We start from the raw sequence: 18,746 nt of genomic DNA, 5'->3' as shown, positions 1-18,746 counted from the left end.
TCGACTGGCAACCTAAGATGTCCTGGTGTGACATGCACTTATGAACCCTCTTGTGTTTGAACATGGTGTTCATTATAGACAAACTGTGGTTAGCACAGAAGTACAATAACAGAGCATGTGGGCTCAGACCACATAGGCCATTCCTCCCAGTCACAGCCCTCCGAGGCTCACTGTTGTTGCCCACGTAAGCATTGAAGTCCCTGAGTCAGACAACGGTGTCACTGGATAGAATACTCTTGAGCATCCCACCAAGTGACCCCAAGAAGAATCATAACATAGATACTCTTAACTGTTGTTCCATACATAGGTGCGTACAACAGTCAGGATCCATTCCCTGGCCCAAAGGCATGGGGAAATTCATCCACTGGTAAAACCTCCAACATACAGGCAGCAAGCTGAGGGGCTTCAAAGAACTCCTTCCCCACCAAAGAGGTAATGTTCCATGTCCCAGTAATATGCCTTGATAGCCGAGGATTGGTCCACCAGGCCCTCCACCCTTGGCAACCACCTGGCACCTGCACCCAACCACTATGGTACCTCCTATGGGTGGTTGTCCAAATGGAGGGCAGGCCCATCACTCTTCTTCGGCCTGCACCTGACAGGGCCCCATGAGTTAGGCCTGGCCACCAGGCACTCTTACTCAAACACCGTCCCCAGGCCAATCTCCAGAGTGGGGCCCTGGTAACCCTGTCCCAGGCAGGGTAAACTGTTCCCTTGATCTTTGTCTTATAAGGGTCATCTTTTTAGTGCCAATTACCAGCTATATGAGTCTTTGTGCTGCACCCAAACAGTTTATAGATGTTTGCTGACCAATTGTATTATTAGCTGGTGACTTAGCACCTCACCATCTCATCTAGATATGGTCATGTTTGGCTCAAAAATCTAAACTGCTAATGTGATGTTCCAGAGACCCCCGCAATGAAAATCAATGAAGTAGCGGTGTTATATTTATTTTATTATTTATATCTATATTTTAAGGCTTTATAAACCCTTCCCACACTCCTATAAACCTTTCCCACTCTCGTATTAACCTTTCCCACACTCTTATAAACACTTCGTATGCTCTTAACCCTATAACACCAGGCAACTGCTGTTGAACCACCCAGTTCCTGCCCCTACTAGCCGTGAACAGATGGTTAACACCGAGCGTATCACCACTGAGGCAGCTGGTCAAAGGGAATTTGAGTTACCGTAATTACGCAACCACTCGTACTACCAGAAAAATTCAATTGCTTTCTGAAAGCTGAGAAATTACACTTCACACCCAACATAGGTTTATTACAGTAATTGTTGCTGGAAGTCTGTGGCACTTTTGAAGTACGTTGTGTCACAGACTACACATTTGGCGTTATATTACACACTTTCTACTCTCTTAAACCTACGTAATTTTAACAACATATAAAAATCCCTCGATATAGCGAAAACGGCACAATACAGCATTAAATATTAATTTAAAAAACAAAACATGATACAGTGAAGCTGCAATAAGTGAACCGTGAATAGCAAGGGATGACTGTAGACCCTACGATTCAGTAGAACCACCTGTAGCAGCAATAACTTGAAGTAATGGTTTTCTGTATGATTTCATCAATCTCTCATCTTTGTGGGGGAATTTTGGTCCACTCTTCTTTACAAAATTATTTCAGTTCATTGAGGTTTGCAGGCATTTGTTTATGCACAGCTTTTTAATGTCCTTGTCACAGCATTGCAATCTGGTTGAAGTCTTGACTTTGACCAGATCATTGCAACACCTTGAATCTTTTCTTTTTCAGCCATTCTGCTATAGATTTGTTGCTGTGCTTGGAATCATGATCCTTTTGGATGACCTAATTTAAACCAAGCTTTAACTGTCAGACATATTAATTCATATATGGCTCTAGAATACTTTGATATACAGAGGAGTTTATGGTACAGTACAAACCTTTTTGCACTGTACTTGACATTCCCATCCTTCCTACAACCACCACTGCAGTAATGTCATCAATCACTTATATTAGAAAAAGCTAATTGTTAAAAAATAATATCTATATGATTTGTAGAACTAAAGTTTTACTGTGACATCATGAGCAGCACAGACTCTAGTTTCTCAAGTCCTGCATTGGGGTCCTAAAGCTGCCACACACACACTACATGACAATAGAGTTACAAACTGGACAAATGGTATAAATGGTATAAGACCACATTGAAAATGAAATCAGCTGACATGTCCATGCACCTGTTTTCTTTCACATGTTGGAATACTGCTTAAATGGGAGAGTTATGATGAGACACATAATTAAAGAGTATCTAACACTGGTTTGTTTGTCTCTGTTGTATGACCGCAAGACAATTCGGGTATCGCACTGAAGAACTTCCACTCCAGTCCAGATGCAGAAGCCCTAGAGGTAAGAGAGCCATGTCCTTGAATACACTGCCATCACACACACACACACACACACACACACACACACACACACACACACACACACACACACACACACACACACACACACACACACACACACACAGTGGCTCACATCCTGTTCATACATTCTGTACACCCACACATGCTATAGCTTTGTCGTGTCTAAGTGACATTGCAAGGAATTTTTTTGCCAAGTCAGATTGACATTGAGGTTGTTGTCAACACTGCATGTTTTCTCTGGTCACCCTGGAAGCAAAATAACAACATGGAGAGCCTAACAGCGCCTGAAATCACTAGGCCTTTGAAACAAGTCCCAATCTCTGTCATGGTAAGAGCCATCGATCCGGGCTGCCCAAATGCCTGGAAACTGCCTATCAACCACTTCATCAATCGATCAACTGAACCAAAACATTCCATTCCAGGGCTAATCTTGGTGTCAGGATAATAAAGGTAATAAAGGTGTCAGGAAACATCTGAAGCCAAGCCCTAAAAAGCCACATGTCAAGGCTTGCTCTGGTGGCGCTTCCAAGACACAGGACAAAAGCAAAGACTGATGTCAGGCTTCCTGTTGCCCCCTGCACTTGCAAGGCCTCCATATATGAAGATAGTGGAGAAGCAGGGCTCTAAGGCCCTGTTTACACGAGAATGTTTTCAGATCAAAATGGCAAAGTTTTGATGCGTTTGGCGTGAAAATGATTCTTTCTAAAAATGGACTCCAGTGTGGAGTTTTTTCAAAAAAGCTCTGGTCTCCGTTTCCGTGTGAACAGACCTCTACTTTTTGAAAATGGGGGCACTGGCACATGCATCTGAACACGCTACTTTTCTAAAATGAAAAAGCAATACCGTTTCCACTGAAAAAGTTCTCGTGTAAACAGGGCCTAAATGTGGAAAAGCCACTCAGAATCCATCTGTGTAGGCCAGCAGGGGACAGTGTTGTCCCTGTTATTCAAACCACAAGCCATGCTTGGATTGCGTCTGTCGAGGTTGCCAGACTTCCTTTATGGCCAATGGTGAGAAGAAGCTTGAGGACTTCACAGTGCCAGAGAAGGCCTTAGAACAGACATGGCTTACACTCAGTATCAACCTCAGTAGCATCACAGCAGCCTCCACGCTCCACAATCCCGCAACCACCAGCATCCCCACCAACACCCTTCTCAAGTTTGTCACCGCAACGGGGACCCTTTTGTTGATAGCTTTCCTATCCCCCAGCCCCCCACTGATTGAATGAGAGGTTGTGATTCCAAAAATAGACAGCATGGTGCTGAGAGAATGTGACAGCTGATCATTGTGTCTGTCAGACAGCCTGTACCTATCTCTTGAGGGGAGGCAATCTTAAGGAAGTTATGGGTCTGTCATGTCATGTCTGACTAGCATGGATGTGCCAAAGCCTCCTGTATTGTGCCTGTGTGCAGTCTGTATTGCTGCCTTACTCTAATAAATACTTAAACTTGGTAACAAGGCTGTTCTGTACATCACAGGTGCTTTTTTGACCATAGAACACAAACATATTCTGAGAACTAATAGAAACATATCCCATCATTAGTATCAGGACAGCCCTTACTAATCTTTAATACTCTATGTGTTGACGCTATAATTGTGAAGGACTCTTGTGACTTATCTATGTAGATTGTATGTCTCACACAAGACTGTATGCCTTTTCTAGCTCAATCCAAGTTAATTCACTCAATCCAAGTACTGTCAGATATTAACAGTTTTGTCTAAATGAACTTGACTAATGCAGGCATTGTACAGGCAGCGAGATAATCTCAAGGCACTTGGCTGGGTACACAGTTTGAGTGAGTGTGTATGCATTTGCCTGGTGAGATTTACTGTAATGTCAGTGGCAGTTGGTGGGTTGTGAGCACAGTCTGATTGATTGGGCAAATTACAACTAAAGCCACTCTTAGCGTAGCAATAGGAACACCAACACGGGGGTCTCCCAGCTCCATTGTGCATGGGTCCTTGAAGATATTGATGATGCTGGAAAGAACGCAGTACAATTTGAGGATCAGCCTAAGGGATTCGCGATGGATGCTATCAAAACTCGTCAAAGTTGATGGCAAGTGGGTATTGGTACTTGATACATTGCTCAATGATGTTTCTTAAAGCAAAGATCTGTTCTGTGCATGTCGGTCTGCTTTGGAACCTTTTTCTCTCGCAGATTTTGGATGAGGGCACTTCGCAGACGTCACAAAAGGTCAACACAGAACAATGGAGATGGAGCGTAAAGTCCCCCCCCCCTTCCTCTGGGCGTATCTACTTCCCACCATGACCACACCCCTTTCTCTCAATTGCAGAGTGTCACCAAGAGATGACTTCTGTCATTCACAAATGTTTTGTTAACATTTCATGCTGAAGTATTTTCACTGTCTAAAACAAAGTTGTAACTAGTAGTGGAACAAGTTTGGAAAATCTGAAGGAGGGTGATACCTCTCCAGTTAGTACATTCAGGAGTATTGCCTTTTTTAGGAATCTTGATGATGGTGCCTCTTTGCCAGCCCCTTTTTTATTTTTAAGGTTTGATCCCAAGCTCCTCCTGGGCATCCTCCACCATGAGGTTGTATGTTGTGATTGGATCTGGCGTGTTGAGGATTTCCTGGGAGTGTTCAGCCCATCATCTGTTTTGTTCTTCTTGATCAAAAGTTCCTGTTCTTGTTGTTGATCAGAACAATCGAGCTGGACGTTGAGCCACTCAACTCATTGACGATGTGGTAGAAGGTCTTGGAGTCATGTTAGTCTGCTGCCACCTCTGCTTCGGTGCCTTTCCTCTCTAACCATTATTTCTTATCCTATTATCTTATCCTAGCTTCTTTTCACCTGTTGGTCTAACCTAGCTTCAACACTCTTGTTCCATTTTGGATGGTGTTTTGGTCTGGTCTCATTTGAGCTTGGCGACTTTTCTCTCATTGATCAGCTAAGATCTCTCTTGGATCCATTGCTCCTTTCTTCCTCCTCATCATCATCCAATGACATTCCATGGTGGAGTCCCTGAAGCTGTTCCAGAGGTCTTCTATATCTTCAGAAAGTAAACCAATTATGCAGTTCCAACATGAAGGCATCTGCAACACTCGAGTCTTTGAGCTTCTCAGTTGCAAACTGTCTCTTTGGTACAGGCTTATTATCAGTGGTGCAGAGAGGTAATGAAAAGTTGCTGTGACAACTGGAGCCTCCAACTGTTTAGACCAGGCATATCCAAAGTCTTATCTAAGACTGTGTTATTTTTGGCTGGTATAAACAATGAATACAATTCTGCGTGCAGTTCTTCTTTTCAAAGATCACAATGCTGCTCATGGAGGCAACATTGTGATCTTTGCCAACTGCCATAAAACCTCAAAAAGAAGAAGATTGACTAATGGACTAATGGTCGGGTTAGGGTGGGGGTGGGGGTGGAGGGTCATAGGTGATACAGAAGGTTCTGCAGGTGTACGTTGTCGATTTGACACTTAAGTGGCCGAATGGAATTCATCATGAAGGCCACCACTTTCGGCAAAGGAGGAAATTACAATATTTTTTAACTGAAAACCAAAATAACTGTATGCCTGGTTTGCCATAAGACTGTTGCCTTGTTTGAGGAACACAATGTGAAGAGACATTACAGAACAAATTGTGCTAATACATGGCAATCAGACAGTGACTGTGCTAAAAAGAGAAGCAGCTCCAGGACGGCTGTGCTGAAGCAGTGTGCAGCACTCATTGCATCTCTTGCTGGTGAGTTTAACATGTGCTTTCGGGGTTTTGCTGATCTTGAAAAGGACATGTTGCTGTTTGATCCTGATGATGCTCCGCCTCACCTGCAGCCGGAGCTGACTGAGCTTCAATGTGACAGTAGCTATGTCCAAATTTGTAGGCCAGTAACTTCACAGTGAGGTGACAGAGGCTGTCCAAATATGAAGGCTCAGACAAATGCAGCTGACAAATGCAGCCAACAAATGCGTCCTTCTTTTCCCCAGATTTGAAGGATGGGCCCTGTTGTTTCCTTCATGGCCCACCCTATTGCATGGTTCATTGTACAGTGAAACACAACCGCGGACAACAGCCGAAAAGTTTGAAATATGACTGTTTCTGTGACACAAAATAAATTTTTAAGATGTTTTCAGGCAAGAATGTAGATGTGTAAACCTCAAATATCTTCTCGGTTCAAGATATTGCTTAAATGGGCAAAAACACTTACTCACAGGACATTTTCAGGCCCTTTTATAGTTCATAGAAGCAAAAGAGTCCAAGCAGACATTTTGATACTTGGGTGTTAAAGAGTTAATTGCAAAAAGTGCTCCGATGTTTTTGGAGATGTCCATTCCCACAGCCAGCTCGCCTTGCCAGCTGTCAGCTGAGCAGGCTTGTCGAGGCTCCCTATACCCGAAGAGAACACATGACTCCCGGCACATCATTTTCAACCCCCTACTGGCTTTTGCCACTGAGTGGAAGTTAAACAAAGTAAAAGTAAAACTGTCACTGACATTAAAAAGGACTGAATTGATGAAAATGTAGGTACAATAACGCAGACTTATAAAGATACTTGCACAACAACTCCATCCATTTTTTTTTCCCTTATCTGTGGCCAAGTTGCCTAGTCCTAGACCTCCCTCTCCCCAGCCACCTCCTCTACCTCATCCAGGGGGATCCCAAGGCATTCCCAGGCCAGCCAAAAGATAGAATTTCTCCAGTGTATTCTGGGTATGCCCCGGGGCCTCCTCCCAGTAGGACATGCCCAGAACACCTCACCCAAGAGGCATTCCTCTGTGAATTGCCACCTTATCATGGTGGAGGGGTTTGTGTCTCCCAGTGATCCCAAGAACTATGTTATCTGGGGACTTTGCCCCCTGGTAGGGTCTCCCACGGCAAATTGGTCCTGGATGAGGAGCCAGACAAAAAGCAATTTCAACAAACCCATAGAAAATACACCAAGGGAACTCTTTACCTTGCCTGGGATAGGGTTACTGTGTCCCCACCCTGGAGCCAGGCCTGGGGAGGGAGCTCGAGGGAGAGGGGAAGTTTGGACACCCCTGGTCTAGACTAATTAAATACATATTAGTGTTTCTAGCATCCAGCTGCACAAAACCTGGGGACATTTCATTATAAAAGATGGTACAGTTATTTTCTTCCTATTATTGGGAACTCTAAAGTGAAATATAGCTTAGCTAAAATGGTAATTGATGGTTTGGGTTTTAGATGCTGGTTGCACCAGCTTTCTATAGCTTCACATTTAGCCACAAAGATGTCACAGAAAACCTTTTACTAGAAACCAAACTCAGGCCAACCCAGTCCCAAATAGAGTCTGAAAAGATAGAGTGATTAACTTCATTAAACACAAGGTTAGGTCTAACTAAGATAAATGATGAGTTTAGCTGACAATGGCGCACAAATATAACTTGAAATTTTTGCTAAGGGTAGCATGAACATTCTCATTGTTGTGATGATCACTGTCTGCCTAAAATGGTCATCGAATAAAATGAACAGAGATTACAGTATGGGACACATTCTTTTTTTTTTTTTTTACATTTTTAGCCACAGCAGCTTATTTGTGACAGTGGAGAGAGACAGGAAATGGGGGAAAGATACAGGTGAAAACACACAGGCAAATTGGCAACGGGCCAGGATGCGAACCTGCTCCGCCCGCCCCGCATGCATGTGGTCGCGGGCTTCACCACTAAGCCACCCAGGCGCCCAGGAATGCATTATTTTCCTTAGGATTTACCCCACACTTGTTGCAGCTTTTCCCAACGGTCGTGTCACTGTGTCAAGCCACAATATATTGTTCCACTGTTTGAACAAAATCATTAATGATGTTACTTTGTGTTAAACTCTTTGCAATCTAATCAGATACACAGATAAGGCAGTAATGGAATTTGAAAGCAATCAACTAAGTGTGCATCAGCAGTAAGGAAGTGAACAGTGTGGACATGAGTGATAAGCAATTATAGTTGCAATGTTTCCCTGTTGTAATATTCAGTGTGTTGCAGTTGGAGAAACAGCAGACATCACTACAGTGAATATAAACACAACCCATAAAACTTTATGGCATCTTTTATAATCAGTGTGCCACTCGAAACAGCATTTCAGAGGACAGACAGCAGCAGGGCCCTAATGAAAACCCCAGTCCAAAGACCAGAGACCCACAACAGTGCTGCACAAGATTTTAATCTTACCTGACAGCCACTAGTTGAGAAGTGAATTGGGCCCCTGCAGCCCAAGTGATTTTGACTGATATCATTATACAGAGCTACACATGTTTGTGGTATTCCAAAAATGTATTTCCAACAGGAAAGTGTTTCTTCTGCCTTTTCTTTTTTAAATTTATCAACTGTTGTTAATGCCAATGCTGATAGATCAGCAAATGTAAAAATATGGGACAATAATATTGGCCTGCTGATAGAGCAGTTGGGCTCCATTGCTAATGGTAAAAATTCTCAGATTTCCTCTGCCACACCAATTTATCAGAGGTAAACAGTTTTACTTTATAGCCATGTGAGCCAGAACCATGATTTTAGTGATGATAGCAATGCCAGTATCAGCAGAATCTAGACTCAGATGTAACAACTCATAGATATGAGTTTTATCAGACACTGGGACTGATGCTGTTCTAGTAACTTTTGTACAATTGTTAATGTAATTAACTATTAATATAAATGGAACTAAATGTAGTTAGATTTAGTTGCATTTCTTCACTGTCCTGTTGTGGATGGTTCCACTGACTGGTGGTAGTAAAGTAGGCTGCTGTAGGAGGAGGAAGGGAAAGGACAAAAGACCCTTTCGATTTTTGCTTGATCAAACCTGCAGCACAGCAGGTGATGTAGTTTCATCAGCCTATTGTCAGTGCCTCTCACATGTCTCTGCACCCTTACATGCGCACTCGCATGCCCATTCAAATCTCATTTGAATATGCCCACGCACTTTCTCTAAATTTACTGTCAGGATCACGGAGACTCACAAACTTTACTCTCGCACTTCATTCATAAACATACACCTCTGGGGTGTATGTTTATGGGGTGGCTGTAGCTCAGTAGGTAGAGCAGGTCACCTACTGATCGGAAGATCAGCGGTTCAATTCCTGGCTACATGCCAATGTATCCTTGGGCAAGATACTTAACCCCAAGTTGCTCTCCGACCGTCCTGTCGGGGTGTGAATGTGTGTGAATGTTAGCTAATTAAAAGCACTTAGCTTAGTAAAACATGGAAGTGCTTGTATGAATGGGAGTGCATGGGTGAATGTAAAACATGTTGTATAAGCGCTTTGAGGACTCTGAGTAGAAAAGCGCTATATAAGAACTAGTCCATTTACCATTTACCTCTGCAAAACCTCCCCCCATCTTCCAGTATTTAACATTTCACCCCGGAACAACAATGTCTTGGTGACATTCAGAGTGCCCTTGTGCTGTGTGACAAGCAGAATGATCAGTGAGACAGAAGAGCTAAAGTGCTGTAGTTGCATCTGTGTGTTTGTTTTTTCTCATAAACTCCAGGCACGTCTGGCCTCTGCTTGCATAATGCTACAGTAGGGCACCTCTTTCTACCCCACGGCAACAGTTGCTAGGGTTACGACAGGTCAGCTACCACGGCGATGAGGATAAATCAGCTCAGAGTTCCCATCAGCCCCTGGGTCACACTCACCCTGCCTTTTTTTATCTCTCTCACACATATGTGCTGCATCCAATCCTGTGAAAGTAAATACCTGTACTCAAGCACATGACTAAACACTTTGAAATTGTATTTCACAGCCCATCACCTACACACACAGATGGTTACACACCCTGCAGTAACGCACCCTCACACTCTGCTCAAAGTTCCTCTCACCGAAACCTCTGTAGTATTCTTGGTTCATCTCTGCAAAGGAGAGGGTTGCTAGTTTGACTCCAGCTCATCAAACCGCATCTGCAGCATCCGCCTGTCAGTTCAGAGCCGTGAGCTCTGAGCACGCCGCCAATCCATCATTATAATGATCATCTGCTCTGACATCTCATACATCACATCCCCCGCACTCATTAAATGTACTGTAGTCGCTCCTTTAGTCACTCATCCCACTTCTGTCCATCTGTCTCGAGACAGCGGCGCAGTACAACACTTATGATGTGATGCATGGGCGATTATGTGTCATTTAGCCTTCTGTGCACAGATGTAGTGAAGAGGGTACACTTGAAAAGTACAAGTGAATGTTTATTGAGGTAATAACCCGCTGAGGGCCATTGTTTATCGACCATTTGTTTACCTTTGTGTGGCTGTGTATTTGTTGCATACACACTGGATTTTTTCATGTGCACTGATTATCTTTGCTCCCTGTACTGACTGTTGTTCTGTTGTCTCATCTACAGGATGATGGAGATGTGGAAGATGACATGACCATTGGAGAGGTAAGAAGAAAATCCATTCATACAACAGATATATTGCCCACACACTCAGTACAACCAATGAGAGGAGAGCACAAGCTGTCAGAGCATTCATTGTTTTTGAACAATAGCAGAGCTCTTTGCCATAACTTTAGCTTTGAATACCCAGAAAACACTGAATCTGTTCAGCTGTCAGCTGCATTTGGTCTCGTTGGTCTTAGAAACCTATATTCTTCTAACTGCAACCTCAGCTTCCACTTTGGTGACATCACAGACTTGGCTTTCTAGCTTTTCTCAGTATCCTTAGATGGGCCGATTACCCTGGAGTCTTATATTTTTGGATATGACATCATTCATAATTCATCCATCAACAGCACCTCTCATTTCCTCTCTGTCAGCCAAACATTCCTCACACTTTGCCTCTCCAGCCCCTCCCCAACTTTCGTTCACCTCTCATACATCTGCCATGTCATCGCTTCTTTCTACGTCTCCCTTCTTTTTCCACCATTCACCTTTGCCTTCGTCTGGTGTTGTAGGTCTCTATAAGATTTATAGAGCCATTCAGTGTGGTGCCTGCTCCATTGATTGTCTATCAGAGGGAGGTGATTTGTCAGGTGGGATTATTTTACGCTTTGCCTTCTGATTAGTGACTTAAACTGCACATAAAGACATTATTCTGTTCACAGTGTCTACTGTGCAGCCTGTCACTCCATATAGATGGTCAAAAAAATAAGTGTAAGGCTGAGAAAAGCAGGCTGTAGGTGCAGTAAGTGAATTGTTTATTAAAAATCTGAAATCAAACTTCTGTCATCTGAACTGAATATAATGCAGATCACTAACTGTTATGTAACTTATCAGTAGTGCATAGACTGGTAAAAATAATTTAATGCAGTAAAGGTGTTACTCTGTTGTTGGCAAACTTTCAGCGCTCCTCAAAATCTGTGTGACTTGCAGATTGAGGAGTGGGAGGAGAGGCAGCTTGATGAGCAGGTCAACTTCAACAACTGCAAGATCGACCCCGCCCCGTTCCAGCTACTGGAGCGGCACATCACTGCATAAGGTCTGATTCATAAATACAACTGCGTTCCGCCTCTGTGTGGCCATTTTGAAATGGGATAACGAGCAGCAAGGTTGAAAAAGTTGTGCAGGGACATGTGGGGATACTGTGTTGCATTCAATTTGGAGTTTACTTTAGTTTTATTTTGTTTAGAGATCAATTATTTATCCATTCTTGCTTGACGCAAAGCAAAAACATCCCAGAACTTCAACTTCTCAACTGTTTCAAGCCTCCTTTGTTGTATTTCTTTCATTTATTTCATAAGAAACTTTATGTTTTTGTTGTCTTTATCAGTCTGTGCTGTTTTGTTTGAAACTCTTGCTATTCTAATACTTAGAGACAGTGTTTGGCATCATCCTGCTGAAATAAGCAAAGTTTGCAAAGTTTACTCTCCTCTTTGGCTTGAAGGATGCCACATCCACAGACGTGGCAAAAGTACATACATTCTTTACTTAAGTAGAAGTACGAATACTTGTGTTAAAAAAATACTCCAGTAAAAGTTGAAGTACTGAATATATGGTTTGCCCTTTTCATCTCTTTGCAATGCAACAAGCCCCGGTGATGGAGGATACTCCAATAAGACTCCCCTCAAATGTCTTAAACCTAAAGTAACAAGTACCTGAAAATTCTACTTAAGTACAGTAACAAAGTTATTTGTACTTTGTTACTTCCCACTTGTGCACAGCCATAATTTCCAAAACAAAGTAATTAGGAAATGAGCTTTGGCTATATGTTGCATACAGATAGAGCCACTTAAATCGCTGGTCCGTGACAGGTTCTCACAAAATTGTTGATCAGAGTTACACACCCCACCCACATCCATCAAGTTAATGCCAGTGTAATACACTGAAATTTGCAAACAAACAAAACACTCCTCTTGGGTAAAGGACTGTACTGAAGATGAATTAGAAAGCAGCCAATGTCTAAAGAACAGCTTTGAAAGACCTTCATGAAGCCTGGTGATAACATAATAATAATAATAATAATAATATTTTTAGATAATTAAAGTCAGTGGTGGCATTTCCCAAACTGAGCTTGATTTTCTCTTTTAGGTAAGAAGCCAGCACACTACTTTCTCTGGTTTGTACTAACAATCCTCCTCCACTTTTTCCTGCAGACCCACACCATCTTCTCCCTGCTGGGCCTCGACCACGCCTACGTCACCAGCATCGGACGCCTTATCGGTGTGGTTTCCCTCAAAGAAGTAAGGGTCTCTTTACAGGCCACTTTGGGGTGTATGTCTTTATAATGCAGTTTTAATGGTTGTTAATGGTTTCATACCTCATGAACTTAGAACATGAAACATTTCCACAGACAGCATGTTCACCGCTTTCATAACTGTAAAATCACTGTCAATATCATCAGGAGTGCTGTCACCATGCTGTACACACACACAGACGTTCAGTCATCAGTAATGATTCCTCCCCTGCTGCCTGTTATGTACTGTACAGACTAAAGGCTGCGTAATATTGCTGTCTCCATCTAATTGTCACTCTGTCTGTTCTCTGCCCCCTCCCTCTCTTTCATCTCTCCTGCCTCACAAACACTGAAAACCCCTCACTCTCTGTGAATTGGCCAGGAAGTGGAGAGAGGATTGCTGCTAAGTGCAGTGCTGCTTGCCTGTCCCTGACATTTAGGCTTTTTTGTTCTGCGTTCCACCAGCGACATAAAATAAAAACCCAGCAAGGCAGATAAAGCCCATCCTCCTCCCAGTCTGCCTGTCTGTCACACAGAGACACTGTTATATCACAGCCTCTGGTCCATATGGATGGCAAGAATCACAGGGATGTCTGTGTGCATTTTCATAGTGTGTTATTTCAGATCCAGAGCACACAGACAGGATACCTTGCAGTGCTGCCACAAGACCTGTAGCACCTAAACCCTAACTGCTATCAGTCAAATGAAGAATCTGGTCTGGCCAAACAGAAAATTCAATGATACTCTTTTTCTCAGGAGCAGGGAGAGATCAGACTCAAGAGACTGTAGAGAACCATAACAAACTTTCACATGACTGCTTTGTGTTTAACAGATTGAATAATATAAATAATATGATCAGATTATTTTTCAAAAATATATTGTTTTCCACTTCAGAAAATTTCAATGTATGCTTTGCTCTCTGGACCAAAAGATTGGTTACTTTGTGCCTTTACATAAAGACAGAGTAAACTCTAGCTATCAGGAAATAACCCAATAATAATAATAAAGTACTTTAAACACTAGGATTCCTATAAAACTGGAAATAATTTTACAGAAGCCTTCTGCTGATAATATTTGAGGTACTATCTTAATTATTTTTGATCAAAGTTTAACTAGAGCATTGCTATTTACTTGAAGCCTAACTTTAGCTAAATGAAATCAAAGCAGTCTTTCATTGATTTCATGTAATAAATTGTTTTTCTTGAAGATCTGTGAACAGCAGACTGTGGAAGCAGATCTTTGATTTCTGCCATGTGTAGGTTAATTAGCATATATATTTTTAAAAGAGTTGTATTTTTAAAAAGTACATTTTTTATGTATCACTGCATTAATACCAAGAAAACACACTATATAGAATTCTTGTACACTGCTGTGGAGTGCTGTGATTAATTTGTGCATCAGATCTGTTGCAAAGCAGCACTTTATGTATTCCTCAATACTTAACAGTAATTTTATGTTCTCAAAATGATTCATTAATATTTTTACTGGAGAAACTACCATCGAGAACTTGTGTTACTTCCTGAACAGTCAGAGTAGAACTTTCTCGAGGTGCATTGACTTTGGTGGGTGGGGCTCACAGCTCAGTACACTGTTGAGTGTTTAAATACAATCCTCCAGTATTCTTATGCACCTGGGATTTTAAAAAATCTGCAATAGCAAGTACAACATAATGTGGTTTGTGACCGACAGTAATCAAGACGGCGCAGCCCAAGAATTTTTAAATACATTTCTGCTTGTTTGTTGCTCTTTCTGCTCTTTCTTTCTCTAATATTGCAGCATCTTTACAATATAAAGTTCCCTTTGAGCACTATAGTTGTGATCTGGCAGTAAATAATAAAACTGTAGATTGTCCAGACTGTTGGGATTAGGAGATTAAAAGCCTTAAAGTGTGGTGTGAACTTCACTGCAGTGTTACCTGCCTGGATTTGAACACTTACTGCCTTCTTTTCTAATCAACTTATTTTTCTTCATCCAGCTCCGCAAAGCCATTGAGGACTTCGTGTCTGCGAACGGCATAACGATGCATCCCCCTCTGGCCAATTTCTTGCACAATGACACAAGCAGCAGCAAGAACGAAACCATTGAGCTCTACAAGCTGTTGGACTGCTACAAGAGCGTCATGCTGCCACGTGAAAGCACACCTTCTGAATCAGAAGTGAAGCCCCACTAAGGGGAGATTCAATGAGGAAGAAGAGGAGGAGGAAGATGAAGCACTGAGGTCTTTAATCTAACAAAGCTATAAGCATGCAAAAATCCTCAGGGCTCAGGATTACTGTTTAATTCTAAAAGAGTTTACTGCTAGACCAGCCTCCTCTTCATCTCTTGCCTCGTCTGCTCCTCTTCCTCCTTTTCCGCCAACTCCTGTTTTTCCCAGACCACTGAGTGTTTTCTCCAGGAGTCTTGCACTGACCCAGAGAGACACTCCACAGGAGGAGTGGAACGAAACCTGTGCCCTGCTCTCCCTTTACCCTTGGGAACCCACAGCAGAGCAAATGCGGATTAGAGTTACTGGGACTGGGTTAAACATTATTTAAAAGGGATTTTTTTTTTTTTTAGCATACTTTTTTCAGCTTGTGTATCTTTTGATTTGGGATCAAACCAGAAAATCTCATGGGGCCATAAATTGCTAACACTACCCAGTCATATGTAAAGTGCTAATGCCAATATGTGACCCACTTGCCAGTGGGACACAAACTTCAATACATTAGTGGTAAATTTAGGTCCGAATAATGAGTAATATTTTTATATAAATACATTTATATAAACATGTAACTATGCATACTTGTAATTTCAAACAGAATTTCTGTTATTACTGTGGCCCACCAGCAGTACCTTCACAGCCCACACTTTGCAAACCACTGCTGTAATGCATGCATGTATCTTTTGAAAGCATGAGCATATGGAAAGACAAAATGTGTGTGTGCATGAAGAGTGAGGTAGCAAAACGACTATATCCTTCAGGAATTTTATTTATTGTCACATTTAATGCCTTAGCTTTCTGTGTTTTCTTCTTTCCATTCCCCCTCTTTTCCTCCTCACTATGAGTCTTAATGGTCAGGTTGAGAGCACAGGCTATGCAAGCAGACATGCCTGTTGGCAGCGACAGAGGCACCTGTAGCCCTTTTCATAATGTTGTTTCATATTGTAGCCACAGCCTTCACAGACACATAGAGACACACATCTACATGTTACAGCGATGCACTCAGCGAGTCAAGGTTTTCTGCTTATCTAAATATAGCTTTTAAAAAGCGTTCCAGAGAGGGTTGGGGCGGATGGAGAGGGCAGGAAGCAAGTAAGGGAGGGAGGAAGCGCATGGAGCAAATGGATGGCTGAAAGAATGAAGCCATCATTACCTAACCAGCTGCTCTGTGCCCTCTCAGCCATCTGCCTTTGATCACCATGTAAGTTTGTATCAGAGACATACACACCAACAGATAGACAGCGCAGTGGTCCACAATGGGAACAATGACCACCAGTGCTTTGAGGGAAATGATGAACCATATAGTGAAGTTAAGAGGTATTAAACCACTAAAGAGAGAATATTCACAGATGTGGTTTCTTCATTCAAAATTCAGCTAGTTTACCAATGTCATCGCTGCAGCTGCTACCCAACTTCATCAGCATTCGAGTTTGGATCAAAAAGTTCTGAGTACACCTCACCTTACCTGATTTAAATTTGGCTGATCTCACCTTCAAGGTTATCTTCTCGGGCACCGCTGGACCATTTTCACCATAACTGCTATTTTAGATTTGTCAGTGGAGGTCTCCTTATGTCCTCTTGCACTTGATCTGCTGAAGTGAGTGCTCTCCAAAATGGCAGTGGCCTCCACATGGCATTGGAGTCAATTTGAAGCAGAAGTTGCTTAATGCGTAAATATGAGGTCAATAGTGACATCACAGTGAGCACATTGATCTGGTTTCCCTTGCCTCCAACCCCCAACTTTTCCTTATTTTTATTACTTATTTTGACTACTGACAAAGACATCCTTTATAAACACTTCCTGCTGAATTTGCCCAGAATGGCTTAAAATGCACTCATACACACACAGACCATACCAACCTTCACTTCTGTGTACGATGCATGGATTTTAAAGTGACATAGAGAGTGTGAGAGAGAGTGAATGTGGGGTGAGTTTTATCTGATCATAACGCACCAAAAAAGCAAAAGTCTGACAGAAATGAATATGGATCAAGTGTAAGAGGTTTGCCATCATGTGCCTGTGATCTTGTTATCTTCAATGGCATCTTCCACTCATCCAGCAAACTTTATTCATTGCCTGATTTTAAGCCGGAGTATTGGATGTTTGGTTTAGCACATTTCTACTTAAAGATTAATATATTTAATGTCATTCCTGTAATATAAAATTATAATTTAATGTCTCAACCAATCATAACTTGTTGGAAGGAAATTTGAGCTTGTTTTATATTTGTTGCATTATGTTGATCTTTAAAGTTGATTTCTTTTTTATGCACATTTTAACATGATGTCTGATACGTTTGTGATATTATAGACGTTTGTAAAATGCAAATAACATTAACTGGGTGAAGGCTCACGCCGCCTGCCTGATTTGGGGGAGGGTTAATCATGAAGCCATGAGAAGTTAATGTGGAAGGGACCAGCATGTGGTCTGCTGTTGACATGTTCATTTCACAAGTGCCTCCTCTTTTTTATCAGTGGGAATAAGCGATCTACACTCGGGTGAGTGCGCGGTGCAGGTTCTCTGGTCGTGTACACACACAGACACGTAAATACAGTGTGGGAGTGGGGTGGGTGAGATTATAGAGCAGTGTGCGGTTATGACTATGGAAACCTGTCCCCTGCCCAGCCCCCGTTACAGCTTGCCCGAGGGACTGACCGAGATCCACTAAAGAAACCTGAAAAGTGTAAAAACATGTATGTATAGGAGGACAAGCTTCACTCATGTGGAAGCTTGTGTGAGATGGAGTGATGATGGAATTTAGGGCTGTCCTGAAACTGACACAAACATCCAGAATCTTCCATGTTCTTGCTCCATGATGCCGATGTGGAGCTGTTTATATCTTAACATCCACTGAGTCACTGAGGACTTGTCTAGGGCTAGGGTTGGGTTTTGTTGGGTTTTAGCTACATGGTTGAAATGCTACATTTCAAATAAAGTTTTGGCACTAGAGTTTTTTGTTAAAAGCTTTTGCATTTGGGTGTTTCAAACGGGCAAAAAGTATAAAATGAGGTGGATGTTAATGCCTGGTTAACCCTTTATCACCCAAGTGTGATACAGACTGCCTGGACTTTTTTTTATAATTTTGGTTGTGAAAGAGTCAGAAATCATGCTGAGTGATTGCTTTTGCCCCTTTTTCTCCAGAATAACCTTAGCTTTTTGTCTGGCAGTTATTTTACATTACTGTGTGTTAAGACATCATAACTTTGATTTTTCAGGATTTTAATTAAGTAGCAACTAAAATTCAACCTGAACACAATGTAAGAAAGCTTGAAATATGAACTATAATAAATGTATATAAAAAATCTTTTGAGCCTCGGTCTCTCAGTTTTTAATATATTGTCACTTTTATATTACAAAGGTATTTTTGTGCCCATGTGGTAGATATCAAAGCAGTTCCTGTCCCTGACACCAGGGGTTCTTTTTGGGATAAACCTTGATGGCTGGGAGACCACGTTAGGGTCTACTCAAGTTTTCCAATGACAGCATAGTGACTGGTTGCAAACAGCATCCCAAATATGATACAGACCACCTGGACTTATTTTATAATTTTGGTTGCGAAAGTGTCT

At 42.0% G+C, this 18,746-nt stretch overlaps 1 pseudogene; it reads left to right on the top strand.

Annotated features, from left to right (window-relative positions):
* The window catches only part of LOC115790644 (chloride channel protein 2-like), a 92,934-nt pseudogene extending 74,509 nt beyond the window's left edge, over positions 1–18,425 (top strand).
* Positions 18,426–18,746: the final 321 nt, after the last annotated feature.

Source organism: Archocentrus centrarchus, chromosome 13 (assembly GCF_007364275.1).
Source record: "Archocentrus centrarchus isolate MPI-CPG fArcCen1 chromosome 13, fArcCen1, whole genome shotgun sequence".
Taxonomy (NCBI): Eukaryota; Metazoa; Chordata; class Actinopteri; order Cichliformes; family Cichlidae; genus Archocentrus; species Archocentrus centrarchus.
Note: the sequence above shows the minus strand (reverse complement) of the source record. Positions and strands in the feature narration are given on the sequence as shown.